The sequence below is a fragment of the Columba livia genome, chromosome Z (assembly GCF_036013475.1).
Source record: "Columba livia isolate bColLiv1 breed racing homer chromosome Z, bColLiv1.pat.W.v2, whole genome shotgun sequence".
NCBI classification, from domain to species: Eukaryota; Metazoa; Chordata; class Aves; order Columbiformes; family Columbidae; genus Columba; species Columba livia.
This window is the reverse complement of record NC_088642.1, coordinates 13,252,574-13,264,554: the sequence shown is the minus strand read 5'-3', so window position 1 is coordinate 13,264,554 and position 11,981 is coordinate 13,252,574. Positions and strand designations below refer to the sequence as shown.

Here is an 11,981-nt window from a genome sequence, read left to right as displayed (position 1 = left end):
ATTCGGAGCCCCGATGGCGGCCTTGCTCTCCCTGGCAGGGAACTCCCGCATCCCAGCGACTCGCTAACCCGGGCTGTTAGATGGAGCCAAAAAAACTCCCTTGTGCACCCAGGAGCTGCGTGGGGAATACGCGCCGCACCCCCAACCCAGCCCAAACCCATCACCCCTCCGTAGCGCGGCAGAGGGGTTGCACCGGGGAACGCATTGAGGTGGGGAGGGGCTGTATTGTTGGGGGTTGCACTGCTTGAGGTGCGGGAGGGTTTGCACTGTCCGAGGGGCCATGGTCGGGGGTCTGCGGAGTTCTCACTGTCGGGGGCGGCGGGGGGAGGATTTGCAGGGGGGGATGAGGACTCGACTGCACTGCTGGGGGTGGGGTTGTGGAGGGATAGCCCTGAGCAGAGGGACGGCCCTGCTAGGATTGAGAGGACGGGAGGGCCGGGGGTGCCGGCGGGGGGCTGGAAGCGCGCCTTGTTGATTTTGGGCAGCGCGCAGCCGCAGTGCGGACCGCCGGCGGGTACAAAGCGGCTGCGAGAGGAGTTTGCGGGCTCCCGGCGGTGCGGGCTGGCGGGGGGGCTGGAGTTTTGCGGGGCTCCCGAGCGCCCCATCACCACCACCACCCCCTCCCACCCCCCCGCCGGCGGCCGCGGCGGAGCCCGGAGGTGAGCGGCGGGGGATGGGGTGGGCGGGGGGCGTTCGGGGGAGCAGAGCTGCCGCTGCCCCTCTGCCTGAACGGAGCAGCCCGCCCCGGGCGCAGCCCCGGGTCCCTCCGGCGAGGGGAGTGGGCAGCTTGGCGCGGCCGTGTCCCGCTGGCAGGGGGGCGGCAGTCCTGGCGCACCGGTGTGCGAGCGCTTCTCGGAGAGTTGTTGGTACCGGTAGGCGCTGCCCGGTTTGAGTGAAAATGCGTGGTTTTGCCTAGGAAAGCACGGACGGGCGCCTTTTGTGCATCGCTGCATCTCGTCCCTACTTCGGAGCAGCCGAGGTGCATCCCAGCCCTTCTCAGGGTGCTCGTCTGACCGGGGAGCTCCTCGGAGCAGCCGCGGAGCGCCCAGCGCGGGCATCGGCGGCTGCCCCGGCCCTGAGCGCCGGCTGCCGCCTTCCTGCGCGCCCGGGGATGGAAGTGCGGGCGGGGAGCGCTTGTTCAGGGGAGAGGAGCGGGACCGGGTACCAGCGTGTGGGGAACGGGTCACACCCACAGCAGGAGCTCTGTGCATCGGTGATTCCTTTAAATGGGCTGTCTTGGACAGAGTCTAACTTGGGAGCCGGCACTTATAAACAGACAGTAGAAAATTTTATTGGGGGGGGGGGGAGGAGGTGGGAATAGGGGGGAGGTCTCTGGCTTTGATCAGTTTATGAATATGCTTTAACTTTGGCTGCTCTTAATGGATCTCAAAAATCTCTTAAAGACATCCTGAAGTGTTTGAAAACATTGTGAGGCCTTGTAGCTTGATACACAGTTTTGTGTAAGAACTCTTTCAAGCATAATTACATGCCTCAGTAATGACAGCAACTTTTTTGTGACTTCTTTGGCCCTGGGTTTCTCATAAGACCAGTCTTAGTTTAACTTTCTTGTACTAATGTTAAGTTCAGGTGTAGTGGGCTTATTGTTAAAATCAAAGCTCTCAAACATTTCATTAACAGCAGAGCCCATCTGTTAGTTCCCTAGCTTAGTTGTCAACCTTGCATCTCTGCTAGCCAAGAGAGGTGACCGTGACAATTTGCTGATTAAAAATATTGGATATTTCTTAATCTTTTATTTCACCCCTTCTGGCAGGGCAACTGGACCTGATTAAAGGTTGCGTGGGTGCATGTTTTGAAGGAAAAGATGAGATAAGTGGGAGGAGGCTAATCAGGTTAGTGCAAGTTTTGAAAAGGCTGAGTTAATTTAATAAGTGCCCGAAGTGTGCAAAGTTTTGCAGTTTTTGTTTAGGTGGGGTTTCAAACCCTAGGGAGTGCTGCTTGGGTCTTCAGGTCTGGAGTTAGATTTCCAAAGGGAGCATGTGCCAGTGTGGCACAGTGGGGCTGCCCCCCATCTATGTTGCAAGTGGCATCTCTGAAATCCTGTCTCTTTTCTGGCTGGGAACACCTGCCTTGTATTAGTGACTACGTAAAGTGGGTTCTTCCCTCAAAACTGCCTCTTGGAGAGAAGAGGAGGTGTCCTGGGGCAGGGAGACCCAGGTCCTTCTTCTATTTTGAGCAGAAGAGGTTTCAGCTCTGGTGTATGAGGCACAGGAGGACTTGGGTGTGGGAGATCCTGTGCAGTGCTGGGTGTGGAGAAATGTGGTCACACCAGCGCTGGGGGCAGCACCCCCCAGCAGCACATATTACAACTCCAGCTGCCAGAGAGCGGCTTGGGCAGAAGCGTAGGTGGTTACAGGCTCTTGTATGCCCCTGAATCTTTGCCTTTGCCGACCATGTACTTGGTGGGATTTAATGTTATGCTAAACTCTCTTTGTTCCCTTTGGCTGACATCACAGTGAGATTTTTCCATTTTTATTGCCAGAACACTAACTAGATGGAAATTCATGAACTGGGGTGGATGATTCTCTAGTGACAAACATGATCCTGCCATTAAATAAATTACTGATGACCACTCTGGGTAATTTGGTGACACCTTCTGCAATACTCCAAACTATATATATTAGTTTTTAAATTAGTACATACCTGCTTTCTTTGGGGATTTGGGCTTTACTTTAAAATTGCACTGGAGAGAATGAGAATAAAAGTGGGTCCTTAGGTTGAAAACTAGTGTGGATTGGGTTTATGTGGTGGTTTAGTGGGTATCTAAACAAATCCTGCCTCCTTGGGAGAACTGGCAATACATGCATTTCTCATACCACAAATTACTTTTGTATGAGTTGAGTCTGTTTAGTTGCTCTCCCTCAGTATCTGTTTGTCTTTTCCCACACTGGCAGTTCTCTTGGCTTGCAAGCCTCTGGTACAGCTTGCCGTCTCAGTTTCTGCAGTGCCCTGTATGTCTAAATAATAGATGCTGTAAGTGAAATGGAAATGTCTAAATGAAGAATCTCTTTTGCAAATGATGCAGAGCCACCACGAAGAGCTGTCAGAAACAGGCAGCTGATCCTGCTTTTACTTACTAAAGCATTAGTTGTTAATTGAGGACAGTTGCAAATTTTCTTGTGGTGTCAGCACCTATTGTAGTGGCAGGTCACAGAGAAGGAGGGTTTTTTTCCTAGTCATTTAGCTAATGGAATCGACTAATGGACCAAAGTGAAAGTTTCAGGCATCGCTGCTTGGATTGTCCGATCCATCTCCATTTGACTATGTGCTTTAGAAAGGTAAGAAACAGAACTTGCAAAGTGGCTTGAGAGCTTGTGTGTATGGGTATGAATTTTACCTAACTTTTCATCGGTTGTGGCAAGATGACAAATGTTAAGCTGATAAGTAGGTTATTGTGTCATAATGATGAGGAGAAATTCATATGGAATTACAACATGAAGTAGCGATGAACAACTTGCCAAAAGTTTTGATTCCACTTAACTTCTTAAAGATGCGGTAAACGTGGTTTACAGATGGCTTGACATGCCAGCTGTATTTTTTTACAGGATTTACTTGAAAAGTTTTTTTGTTTGAGCTATATAAAAACATAAAAAGTCACAATATCTTTTTATAAATCTTATGCAAGCTCTAAAATAAGTTTGTCTTGACTGGAGATCCAGTTTTATGGTCAAACTTATAAAGTCTTCCATTCTAGTGGGAAATGATTCATTTTGAAATATCTTAATAGCACCTGTTTGTGTGGTTGAATAATTGGTGGTGCTGTAAAAAGGCATTTAGGCATCTCATGGAGAAATCTGGGAAACCACTTAGGCTTATCAACTCTGACACTCCACAGTTAGTTCTTGCTGCCATTGTAGGTACTGCATATTGAGGGGAAATAGCATGCAAATTATATGGCTGTTACCAGCTGTCAAAAGACTGGGACCCGAAGGGGAGTAATAATACACATCAAGAAGGGAAAACCAGCATAATCGATTATTTTTTAGCAGTTTATACATTTTATGCAGATTACTCCTAGCAGTGTTATACTGTGAATCATACTCCAACATTTAGCTCATTCTCTAACTATAAATGCTGCCTGTGTATTTTACTTTGGGAAACTGTGTCTGCAGTCGTAGCAGCAGTGTTGAGACTTGTAGTTAAATCTGAATACTACTTTGGGGCATATTTATATTTTTACTCTGCCAAAGGTTCCCTGGCAAACTCTACAAAATAGCAGAAAGGTGTATATGATGGTAGTCACTTCTTCAGCACTAAATATTTACTTGTATGTGATGAGAAAAACGGCGCTGTTGTGAATGCTGAAAAAGCTTTCTGAGCTTTGCTAGTAATGTAAATGTTTCTGTCGTACAGAATGAATGGCAAGAGCATTTGATCTCACTTCCAGGCTGTCGCAGGTGCTGGGTTCTTACCCCTGTATTAAGCCCAATGACTAGTTTGGCTAAAGCACAACTTAGAAAAAGGCATCCTGTTAGGAAGCCACAGGCTTCCCTTGCAGTTCATACCAATTTTTTGTCTCTTTCTGTGCTCAAAAATGTTTCTCATTTCTAATTAGACCTGTACTGGGGAAGGACAGCTGACAATTAAACATGAGTAATGAATGCGTGTTTTGAATGTCCCTTTAATTCTTTGGAGATGTGAGTAGACTGGAGACGGAGGAGTTGGACAAGAATGGTTGGAGCTTAATTGTGGGTAAGCAAATCTGTCAAATTGAGTCTGGCTTTTTTAAAAACCAAACTGCTGTTCATGTACTTGTAGGATGTACAGGCTCCCTATTGCAGCAGGAGCCAGAACTAGACCCAATGTCTGCTCTGGGTTGAAGGTTGTAACTGCATTTCCCTGAAATGAGGTGTCTCCGGAAAACTGTCTTGTGAAGGTGATGGTGGTGGGGCTGTCCCAGCCTGTTTCTGGGGGCAGGAATGGTGCCTCCCACCTGTTCCTCACACAGAGGGAAGTGTCTGTGCCATCCTGAAGCACTGCGGTGTTGCTGCATGGCACGCAGACCCCAGGAGGAAGAAGTGACAGTGACAGCAGAGTCTCTTCCATGTGAAATATGGGCTGTTTCTCCATCTTCTCTGCAGCCGTTCATTCCATGAGCTATAGACATCTTTGACTTCTTGGTGCTTGGTGGTGGTTGATGTCCAGGAGGGCAGTGGGCATACCTCCTTGGGTCTCTTGGGCAAATGTTCCTAGCACCATGCTTCCCAGGATGGGTCACTGGTCTGCTCTGGCTTGGTGGTCTTTCAGATCTACCTCTTGTGTGCCAGTGCTCTGAAGTAAAGGATCCCCTTCCTGGCTGTGTGTGCCATGAGCTGCTGGTGGGGGATGCTGCGGAAATACAGAACGGTTTCAGTGCAGCAGCTTTTGCAGAGCTCAAGTGCAGGCATTATTGGCGAGTCCTTCACTGCACAAACATGCCCATGCCTTTTCCCAAGGACCCTGGGGAATCTACTGTCTTCTCTGCCTAAAGGGTGATGATCAGTGCAGTTATATGAAGCAGTAGTGCTCTGGCAGGGGTGGATTGTGCTGGTGCTGTGTTTTCTGAGGAGGCAAAGACAGTCAGAATGTTGGTTATTAGATGAAATGCAAGCCCTGGTAAGGCTGCTTTGTACTGAGGGGCTTTGTACCAGGGACTTCAAGCAATGTGCAGTATCCATACACCTAAGACTGATGAGGCCTAATCTGTCCTTTACCTTACGTCTTGTATGGGTTGTTAATTAGTGGACATAGACTTTTAAGCCCTAAGTCCCTGGACTTAATTTTTTTTTTTCCTTCCTGAAGCCTTTAATTAGTATTCCTAAGTGTAGCACCAGATAGGGCTCCTACCCATACAAGTGTCCAGTCCTTCTCTTGGTCCCATTGAGCTGGTAGGATTCATGGCTGCTGTGCAGTGATAATGATGTCTGTATTGTGAGTGTGTGCACATTTCAGCGTCCCAACTGCATAGCTTGACCATTCCTCGTTCTTGAAATAAGAAACACTGATTTAGCTTTTATGTGCCTTTTCCTATTTTACATAATTCTCCAGTCCCTTTCAGACAATGTTTGCATGGTTTGTTAAAAACGGAAGTGTTTTTTCAAAGCCTTTTTCATAATTTCTACATATTTCTGATCCCTTCCCAGTTCTGCAGTGTTGTTCATTATGGGGGGATAGGGGGTGCCTGTTGCCCAGATTGGCCCAGATGATTTTGCACTGTAAATTCGTAAAGTGGCATCAGAATTGTTTCCCTTTTATTTGGCATCCATACGAACGCCTGCACCTCCTGGCTCTTTTCCGTTGATTAATCTGCCTGTGGTACAGGGGCTGCAGGTAGGCAGTAAATCAGTGCCTAGCTGAAAGCAGCCAGCTCTCCTCTTGCACTTTTGCTGCCAGCTCCTTTGTGATGGTGCTAATATTTATGTGGCTGTGGGACGAAACAGATTGGAGCACTGATCTGGCTGGAAATGAACCTGCTAAAATACACCCCCCAGGCTATTCTTTGTGTGCACAGCGTCCCACGCACTGTGCCAGTGTAGCTGGAGAGGGTGGGAGACCTCTCAGTGGCAACATAGGCTTGTGTCAGAAATTAATAGGCATGAAATCATGGTACTATGATTCCGTCTCGAGCCTGTGAAGTGCTGGAAACCAAAGTGACTTGTTCTAAATTTTGGTCCATTAGTGACCATCTTGGCAGATGGTGATCAGAAGCATCCTGGTCTGTGGGTGGGATTGGGAAAGCTCCTTGCCGGGCGCTTCGTATTCATGCATACCACCAGCCTGCAGCTTGTGCGTCTCAAAGGTGGAAGAGCATAGTTTAAAACAATGATTTCCCCTGAGTTTTCTGACTTTTTCCCCCCCTCTCCCTTTTTTTTTTTAACTGCCAGTGTTTTCCCAGTTTAGCGGCTGGGAGTCTCCCCTGGAGTGAGACAATGTCAGAGGTTGAATGTGTTTGTTTAGGTGCATAAACATGGCTGTGCATGGTGGGGCTTCTGTCACGGTGTTTTCATTCACTTCATGAGCTGTTAAATGAGAAAAGGATGGGCCTCATTCCTGAGCTATTTTGGAACAGCTGTGTCAAAAAACCCCCAAGGACCTCACACAATAGTGAACGCTCTGCAAATGTTGCTCTTTTCATCCCTGTCTCAGCATATGGTGATGCAGAGGATCTCTAAAAGTTGCTCCGGACTAATCTGGTTTCGACAGAGAAAGATACATGAGTGTTTTATGTGGCCTTTCAGTATTTCTCCAAAGAGAATTTGCCAAGAAGTGGCTTTTCAGTGTTTTAAAATTTGAGTATAACAAGTAACAAAGGGCAGTCAAGATGCTGAGTATGAGACAAAAGAATGGGGACATGACCCATGCATGATTTTAAAATGAAACAATATTGCAGAGTTTGTCTCTGATTTCCAGACTTCTGACATAAGAGAAATTAGAACAAAAGGTTTGATAATCTTGTGTGTTTTGCAGCTTGGCAAAGGCAATTTAAGCCTTTGGGTTTTTTCTTCCCAGTGTTTTGTTATTAACCCAACTGCCAGTAGACAGGTTGTACTGTTACTTCTCTTTAGTATCCTTGCAATGTCAGTAGATAGATATATTAAGATACAATCTACTTCCCACTGCAATCCAGCCTTTGGAAGGCTGCACTAGAGCTGAGCTTTGCTTTTTTTCCTGACTAGATGTACCTCAATAGACACAGCAAAATATCTGCTGAGAGAAGATGTTGAATTTAGCTAAATCTTTCTTCAGAGTAGGAACTGATGCTGGGGTCAATCCTACTGTGGTTTGGTTTTGGTTTGGAATTTGACTTTTCACTCCAATTACCTACTGATAGACCAAAATGTACCTGCAATTCTGCAATAAATAACTTCAGTGTTCATTGTTTACCGATGTGCATTGTTTACCAACTTCGATGTGCATTTTGGATACCAAACCAGGGTGAAAATCAGGCTGTCCATTCATTGCGACCTGTCATGTAGCTAAGTGTGAGTGCACATCCCTTCAGGCTCCTTTAGCATGAGCTAACTTTGTAATTGGGTTTCTGGGGCAGATGGGGACAGGAAGCAGAAGTAATTGGGCACGCTAGGCTTAGCTTTTTTGTTTGGTGCGGTGGCAGTGCACAGGAGAGCAGAAGTAAAAGATGGGTGCAGAATGGCTGAAGAAATCCTAACAAAGTGGAGGACAGTTGTGAAAACTGCATATGGACATTATGGAATATCATGCAGCTATACCAAGGTGGGACTTTACAGCTATATCAAAGTAGAATTTCTATAGGTCCTGTGCTTTTCAGAGCCCTTCTCTTGCTCTCTTAAACCTGCTCTGTGTTCTCCAGCTTTCTGCCCATCTGGCAGTAACACCTTGTCTTGTAGAAACTGGCAACCAAACTGGCTTGCTGAGTGAAGAGCAGTTGTCAGTTCTGAAACCACTTCTCAATTAAGATGTTAATAGAAATCTAAGCTTTAAAGTTGATCTAAACTCCATTCATAATCTCCAGTTTTCCACAAACTAACCGAAAAGCATTAAATTTCCATTTTTACTATAATTTCTCACGGTTTTAGCCCTTGGACAATTTTGCAGAAAAGCCAGTTCCAGCATTAAAATAAAACAAACACTGACAAACCAACTGTAAAATGTGATGGTTCTTGAGCAGGGGAATTATTTTTTTGGTTTCCTTTTTAAAGGCAATAAAGGTCATCTGGCTCTTTTCAGGTGCTCCTTTTGGATTTACATGAGTGGGATTAGAATTAAGCTGCTTCGTGGAATTTTTTTAAAACCACACTTCACATTTTTTCAGTAAACAGCTTTGCTTTTAAAACAACTGTCTTTATCCCAAGGCTAATCTTAAGACTTACGAAAAGCAATACAAGGAAATATTTTTTGTTTAAGTTCCATTCCTTCCTGACATGTGGTGTTGAACTTGTTCTTAAACTTTTAAATTGCCTTTCTTTTTAATCTGCTTTTTCTTTTTTTTTTTTTTCTTTTTATTTTAATGTTGAGCTTTTCTTTTTATTTTCATGTTGAGCTCTTAAGGAGTTTTCTTTCCTCAGATGAATCTTAGTCTAATTCTGGCAATTACTGACTGTTTTCTCCACGTGTTCTTTGCTAGCAGTCTGCTTGGACTCTGTTCTGTGAATGGCAAGTCGGTAACTTAGACAGATGAGATAAAATCACCTGCAGGAAGACCCTGGATTGAATCTGCCTGAACCCAGGAGGTGCTGAAAATGATGTAGGCATGATTAGCTGCAGTTGATGCGTCTTGTCAGCGTCATTTAACCGGGCTGACAAACTTCGTGCCTGCTTTTTACTTTGCCATTGCAACGTTGCGGGCAGTTTTACTCTTTATCAAGTAGATAAGGGCTGTGTCTGGAGTGGGAGGCACGTTAGTCTCAATCCTGATCCCTTCTGTGATTTATCACTCGGTCTTTATCTACCTTTTGTGTTTTTCTTGTAGTTTCTCACCCCATCCCTGCCGCTGCTTGTGACATCATCTTTTTAAGCAATGTGCGAGATCGGTCACATCAACGAAAATACTAGTGGCTGCCGGGAGCCTTCTCAGCTGGAGAAATTTAAGGAAAACAAACCCTTCTTTGTGTCCATGCACACATCATGATTGTCACGAGTTGTGCGGTAGGCATGCTAAGGAGATGCTGTCGGTGCTTACTCCGGCGAGACCCAGCTCTGGGAGGTGCCCGTTGGCCACCAGCGTGACCCCCTCTGCAGCACCAGACAGACAGTGCTGGTTCACTGACCCTCTGGTTGGACCGAGACGTGTGGACTAAGAAAATATGGTAGAAATGAAATGGAGTTGTTCAAGAACCTTAAAAATAGCAGGTGACTGAATATGTTCTTCACACTGTAAGGAATTGTTGGTTTTGGCTGAAATAGAGTTGGGAGGCTTTCAGGTCTGTTTTATCTGTAGCAATTCCATCTTTTGTTAGCCTGGGGGAGAAAAGGCTTGTTGTTATACAGCCTAAAATCTGAACTCTAGCTCAGGAAGTGTTAAGTGCATGTGTTTATTACTCTTAATGTTGGTATATTTTTCATGTCAGCAACTAGCCAAAAGGGGACCTGCAGTTTGTTTCAACTGGTAGAAGTTAATGACAGACAAGTTTACTGCGAAGTTGCATGTAAAGTTTTGTTTCTACAAGCATGGGCTGAGTGGGACAAGACGGGACCCTTCGCTGGTTTGCAGCCTGCAGTTGAGCCTTGCCACCCTGCTACAGAACCCCACTTAAGGGGAATCCTGCAGCTCTACAGCAACCCCAGCTGCCTCTTGGTCTTGCGTTGTTACCCTTGCTACCTCTCCCATCCCTCCCTACTGGGCAGCGAACCCCCCAGCCCCAGGTCGGCATTGCTGACATTCCTGAGCACTGCGTGTGCCGGCGTGCCTCTGCCTGGCTGGTCCTCTGCCCCTGCTCCGAAACCACCGTCAGCTCCACGAGCAGCCTGCCTGCTCCTGTCCTCCCTCAATATCCATCAGAGCCCCCCTTCTGGCATAGCTCACATTCCTCAGCCACATTTCATTCAGGAGGATGTTTTGCTTTGGAGCCTGTTACTGCTTGGTGAAGGAGTTTCCTCGTAGCTATATCTTGATGGAAAAGCAGTGATTTGTATCCCCCAGATTTAAGCACAGTTTAACACTGTTGGTGCCATTTCCAGGTGGTTCCAGGTCTTTTTGGTGACTACAGCTGAGTAAGGAGAGTGTGCAAGCAAGGGGCCAGAGGTTTGGCTGTGCAGGATCTGAAGGAGAGCCATGGAGTCCTGGAGGAGGTTCAGTGGGTGCTGGTGTCTCTGTGACTATTGTGTGGGGTAGAAGTTTCATTTTAATTTCGGTTAGAAGACCTTTTTTCCCCTCCTTCTCCAAGCAACTTTCTAATTTCCATCACAGAAGTGAGACAAGGTTGTCTCTACTTAGTAAGTTGCAGAAAATAAGATATTTTCAACTGTTTGAGTAAAAATAAGATAATTTATGAGTTGCTTTATGCTTACTGGTGCATTCAGGTACGGCTGTTAATTGAACCGGTTAATTCTGTATTACTGCAACATCCAGTTACAGCCATTCTTGTATCAGTGCTGAGAGTCCCATTACAAGGAGGTGGACTGGCCTGCGATACTGGTGTTGCCCTGTAGAAGAACTAGCTGGGTATGTAAAGCCTTTTTCCCAGCACATCCAGTCTTCAGAGACACAGGGCTGATGTTCCGCATTGTGCTACTAACGCTCTGTCCGACATTCTTTGAGCAAATCAAAAATAGCAATAAAATAATGTATTTATGCACAGCTAGGAGCACGATAGTGCTGGCACTTTGCATTTTCTGTCATCCAGTAGCTACTTTGTATATATATTAAAACTTAATCAAAATGACTTTCACAGAGCTGGAGCATCTCATCACCTTGATTTCAACACAGAAATTGTAAAGCTACAAAGCTGCCCTGTATTACTGCCTGAAGTTTTTATAAACAGGTCTGTAAACACCTGTAGGTCCTTGAAAATGTGACTAGTGTGTCAGTGCTGTAAGTTAGAAGCCTTAGGTATCCTTTATGTGCCTTTTCTCTTATTTGTATAAATCTTTGTATGTTTGTCTAAAACACAGAGTAGTACCAAAGCTACAGAAGGGGCCAGAGTAAAGGATGGAAGTCTGTATTCAGTATCACCTCAAGATTTGTGTCTGTGCTATGTTGCAAAATTGTAATGTTAATGCTGTTGCTCTGAATAAAAGCCATTTGTGACTTGTTAAACTTTGGAAGAGTGTTAGGCTCAAAGAGGAACATTTTCTTTTCCTTGCTTCCCCAAGTGAAATATTCACTTGGACTATTGCTTGAATACTTAGGTTAGGTTGTCTTTGCCCATCAAAATCCAGTGAGGTTTTCTTTGCCAAAACTGAGGTAAGCTGCAGAGAAAACTTCACACATGATGAGTTATCTTTCTAATTCGTTTAAGAATTGTGTTCTCTCACCATGAATTACATAAAAGCACTTGCTAAACTGT

At 45.7% G+C, this 11,981-nt stretch overlaps 1 protein-coding gene across 4 annotated transcripts in view; it reads left to right on the top strand.

Moving 5' to 3' along the window:
• Positions 1-499: 499 nt before the first annotated feature.
• KANK1 (KN motif and ankyrin repeat domains 1) overlaps positions 500-11,981 on the top strand; it is a 128,786-nt gene continuing 117,304 nt past the window's right edge. The window contains exons 1-2 of one of the 4 annotated variants that reach the window (XM_065047258.1): positions 8,100-8,229; positions 9,446-9,825. The gene's annotated coding sequence lies outside the window, so the exon portion shown is untranslated. Of the gene's footprint in view, positions 660-8,099; positions 8,230-9,445; positions 9,826-11,981 lie in introns of those variants that run through there. The other 3 variants (XM_065047257.1, XM_065047259.1, XM_065047260.1) reach the window with 3 other exon arrangements.